A 5,401-nucleotide genomic window follows, 5' to 3' on the forward strand; every position below is an offset into this window, starting at 1 on the left:
GAGTACACAAGTTGTTTTTGGGTTCAAGTGGATCAGCTGCAGAAAGGAGAATAGAAGGAGAACGTGGTTGCTGATCTGAATAGTGATTGACAGATGCTGCTGATAGTAGTTATTGGTGACTTTCATAGTCTTGCTCTAGATATTTCGTCTCTATGTCATGTATATCTTCTTTTTATCAAGGTCACGTAATGACCTATTTTTGTTTTCCCCACTATGCCTGGGATGAATGATGTAATAATGATTGGTTGTCATATGTAAATTTCTGATGTATCCCACTTGGTTGGGTGGATGATCCCCACTTGGTTGGGTGATGGATGTATGTATAGAGTCTTTTGGTGATAGGAAGGTCAGTTATGTTGTATAAGTCATGGTTCTGTTTGAAGAACATCTTTTTGTAGATCTTGCCTACAGTCAGGGGGAGCACGGTCAGCACAGCAGAGCAGAGATTTCAGCATGTACTCAGGGGGATCATAACCCTTTGCCCTTGATGACAAATGGGGAGAATGAATTTGAGGATCTTGGGGTTACCATCAAGTCCAAAGGGGGAGATTGTTGGCATTATGACACAGGTTTGGCGCTATGGCACAGGTGTTGTCCTTGATGGCAACTCACTTTGGTGACAGATCACAGTTCAGGCTCTCAGAATGAAGGAAAACATATATACGCAGGTTCACCTTGACGAAGCCGCGTATACACGCGAGTTAGACGTTCCAAAGACGCGTATGCGTATACACGCACTTTCACGCAAGGGAAAGCGCGTACATGTGGGAGAACTTATTTTTGGTCCGTGGTATTTAGTCCTTGGTATTTGAACCTATGGTTTTGGACCATGGTATCTCGTCAAGAGTGTTGATCCCAAGTATTGGGTCCATGGTATTGATTTGTTATGGTTTTGGACCGTGGTATTGAGAAAGGCCTAAGACTATAAAAGAGGAAGGAGATCATTAGGCAAAGTTATCATCTGAATTATTGAATATCTGATAAAGTGCTAGATCTGGAATACTGGTGATTGGGTTATGGTGCAGATCTGGATCTGAATGAAGGAGGAACCTGAGCGCAAGGAGAAGGATAAGTTCTATTGATGGGTCAAAATCTTAAGGCTTGAATTATAGTATCTTTGTATGATTTTGATATGTTATATGTGGCGCACGCTTGATCTATAAATCTGATAATTTGGGTTAACTGATGTCTGAATGTTTGAAAGAGTGAATTATCCTTTATAGATCTGTACGCAGGTTCAGTGAAGCTAAGGCGCGTATACACGCTGTTTCTGTGAGTCAAAGCAGCGTATACGCAGGTTCATCTTGACAGAGAAGCGTATGCACGCAGGTTTCTGGTTATTGAAGAAGCGTACGTCTCTTGATTTATGCTCTAGCTGCTTCTGTTTATTGCTGCAGTGTTCTGGGTTCAGAATTGGTGTATGGTTACTGTTACTGTGTTCTGGGTACATCTGTCAGAGAGGTGTTTATTTGATTCAGTTTTGATTGGTGAAAAGGAGATTGTTTGATGCAGAAATTCTTGATGCTTGATTAATGTTATTCATGGATCCAGTCTGAAAATTAATGAAACATGGTCCCTGGAAGAAAGAGAAGGTTGTAGCCTTCTGTAGGTCAACACCTACGTACTAGCACCTGAACTAGTACAAGAGCTAAGGGGGTTGTAGCTCCCTTCTAGGAGAGGCTGGAGAACGAGAGAAGCTTGTAGCCTTCTGCAGGTAGAAGCCTGCGTACTGGTATAATTCTGCACCAATACAGAAACATTGTAAACAGAAGTTTCTAATTAAAAGAAGATAGAGACGAATTGCAGTAGGTGGTTTTCACCCACATTGGGTTTCCACCTTATATCTTGTGTTCTTGTGTGTGATTGTCTTCTGCTTTGTTTTACTGTTCCTGGTTACTGTTTATTTGATTTTGATACACAGATTAATGATCAACGTCTGTAGAATAAGTTAAATTATAAGTCTGCATGGTATACGCTGGTTTCCTTGTCTGTAGTTGCGTATATATGCGGTTTTCTCTAACTGAAGTAGCGTATATGATCTGGGTGTGAAAAAGAAAATAATTGACTTGATAATACTGATTCACCCCCCCTCTCAGTATTATTTCCAACACTATGTACAATTTGAGTGACCTTGAACACCCATTTTAAGGAAGCTTTCTGCATTTAGAATACTTTCGTTTATTGAAAACTAAATAAAAGGCTTGATTTTATTGATATTAAACGTCAGATCGAGTTCCACATAAAGGAAAGTCGTGTGTTGTAGATATTAGGTTTTAGGATTAGTGGGTTCCAATTATGGCAACCGATGTAGCAAAGGATCTAATTTCTAGCACTGTTGGGGGAGCAGCACAACTGATATCTGGGCATCCCTTTGACACAATTGAGGTGAAGCCCCAGAGTCAGCCATTGCCTCTTCCTGGCCAACATCTTCGCTATGTCGGTGCAATGGATGTTGTCAAGCAGACCATTGCCAAAGAAGGCCTCACAGGGATGTACAAAGGAATGGGAACCCCTTTGTCCACTGTCGCAACGTGCAATGCAGTTGTGTTTAGTGCAAGAGGTCAGATGGAAGCCCTATTTAGGGTTGAGCCTGGTTTGCCACTGTAGGGCAGTGGGTGGTGTGTGGAGAAGGGGTAGGGATTGCTTATCTTTCTTGACTTGCCCAACTAATCTTATCAAATGTAGATTGCAAGCTTAGAGTGCTTTGGCTACTGCTTTAGTTGCAACTTTAGGGGTAACATGAGTGACAGCTTATATTAAACACAATGGCCTAGTTGATGTAGCTAAGCATGTCTTAAGATCCGAAGGAGCCAGAGAATTGTTTAAGGGCTTTATCCTACTTTATTAAGGGATGTATCTATAAATGGCATTGCATTTGGCGTGTATAAGGCTCTGAAGCCGTTCATGGCACGACGGCATGATGCATCTCAATTGGGCATGGGTACCCTGCTTGTTTCTGGTGGGATTTCTGGCGCTGCTAGCTGGACACTTGTATATCCAACTGATGTTTTGAAGAGTGTCATTCAGATTGATGAATTTCACCATCCAAAGTATGTTGGTACAATTAATGTCGTCAAGAAAATTGCTGCTTCAGAAGGGCTTAAAGGCTTGTCTAAAAGGCTTGGTCAAAGCCATGGCCAGAAGTGTTCCTGCCAATGTCGCCTGCTTCCTTGCTTATGAGATTACCAGGTCGAGCTTGGGATGATGGGAACTTCAAATCAACTTGTGTCTATTTACAGGAGTTCAAAAGAAACAAAGCAAATTGGGAAATGGCATGTTCGTTATTTGAAAGTTGTTTAGGGCTCATTTTTTATCCTCCATTCTTGGTTTGGGTGAGCTCTGTCATCCTTGATTTTATTCTACTGCGTAAATTTCTAATGGGTTTCCATCTTCCTCTCTCATCAGGCATAATAGCTAGACGTTCAATGTTCTCTTTGGTGCCTCTGAACAATTTACAGTCGTACCTCTATTCGGTTTATACACGATTGAATCGAAAAGAAAAAGTATGAGGGGCCTTCTTCTCAGAAGCGAGGAATTCTGAGAGTGAAGTGCATCTGGTTAATCAAGTATGTATCCATAAGATCGCTGGCTTTTCTCTTTGAATTAGTATAATCTATTATATATTTGCAAGTTCACTTTCCCAGGTGGCTAGATATAGTAGCTTGTAATTGGACAATTTAATGGAAAATGCAAACACATACGACATCATTTCTTCTTTACAAGTTAGAATAGTTCACTTTCCCACGTAGCTACAAGTTAGAATAGTTCACTTTCCCGTGTGGCTACAAGTTAGAATAGATCACTTTCCCGTGTGGCTAGATATAATAGCTTGTAATTGGACAATTTAATGGAAAATGCAAATGCATACAACATCATTTCTTTACAAGTTATGTACTCTAATACTGGGATGTCAAAATTGTAATGCAATAATTTCTTTTTATTAAAAAATTAAAAATAAAATAAAATAATAATAAAAACAGAAAAAAAAATAAAATAAATAAATAAATAAATAATTCATGAATATAGGGTACACTTAGAGGCCCACTTCTTTAATTGAAGTTGGCTTGTGAAAAGTGTGTGATGTTTTTTTATTTATTTTTAATAAAACTATATAAAAAATAGATAAAATTGGATAGTTTGAATGCTTTATATAAACAACTTCATTTTCTTATTTTTAATATTTGTTAAAAATTTCACTAATTATTTTGAAGTCATATATCTCATATATTTATGAAGAAATTTAATGATATCACAATTTTGTTTAATTATCAAAACTTTAAAACATAGTGCTACCTTAAATCTTCATATTCAACTACTTGAAAATAAGACCTTTACAAAATTAAGTAACTGTTACAAAATTAAGTAACTGTGATGACCATTGGACTCCCACGATAGTGCATGCCAGATGGAGAAGACAATGTGCTTTATTTTATAGTTAAGTTGGAGTTTGGGTTTGAACGAGACACTTTGTTTTATTTCATAATTACGAAGTATTTCATAATTATGAGTGAAAGTGAGTTTAAGGTCAAATTCAAATTAAATTCAATATGGAAAAAAAATCAGTTGTCTATTTTATAGTTAAGTTGGAGTTTGGGTTTGAACGAGACACTTTGTTTTATTTCATAATTACGAAGTATTTCATAATTATGAGTGAAAGTGAGTTTAAGGTCAAATTCAAATTAAATTCAATATGGAAAAAAAATCAGTTGTCTAACCGGAGAATATATATATATATATATATATAATTAAAAAAATCAAATTCTCAACCATTATTATCTAATTAAAAAAAAAAAATCCAATTTACCACCATTATTATCTAGGAGGGTGAAAATCGAAGAGCCTAGCAAAAAAGCATCCCAAGTTTCGACCTATCTGGAAGTGGAGCAGCTGCGAGAGTGTTCAAAGTAGAGGCTTATGTCTAGGGAAATAAAACAATTTACCCTCCAACCATTGAAACAACCACATTTTAGCCATGACCGGTAACAGAGCGACCAGAGCGAGTAGCATATTCTCAAGGGGCAGATTCACAGATTGATAGCAAGTAAATTCAACAGTTGACATAGTCCGTTTCATAATGACAAGTTGATACCCAATAGAAGCATAACACATACAAATACAAAATTTTGTGAAAATTATGAAATTTTCTGGATAGAAATGATCAACTATTCCTAAACCATACCAACCAAATTTGAATTGGGTATATTAATGACAAAAAAAAAACCGAATTACTTAATCTTAGAATTTTCTAGGGTAATCCCGACTTAATTTACTATGTTATATTCTACTCATCCATTTCTGATTGAACGAAATAAATTTGCCAGGTCGATTTGTAAATTAGCCAATTTTTTGAAGTTGAAGTATGTACCAATCTTGGAGCATTTTTTGCATTTGAATAATTAAA

The 5,401-nt window shown here is 37.1% G+C and overlaps 1 pseudogene; it reads left to right on the top strand.

The window, feature by feature from the left end:
• The first annotated feature begins 2,295 nt into the window (after positions 1 to 2,295).
• Positions 2,296 to 3,205, top strand: LOC149194939 (mitochondrial carnitine/acylcarnitine carrier-like protein pseudogene; annotated as a pseudogene).
• The last annotated feature ends 2,196 nt before the right edge of the window (positions 3,206 to 5,401 follow it).

This window comes from Pinus tabuliformis, chromosome 2_2, assembly GCF_031772625.1.
Source record: "Pinus tabuliformis cultivar Carrire ecotype Pingquan chromosome 2_2, CPIR1, whole genome shotgun sequence".
NCBI classification, from domain to species: Eukaryota; Viridiplantae; Streptophyta; class Pinopsida; order Pinales; family Pinaceae; genus Pinus; species Pinus tabuliformis.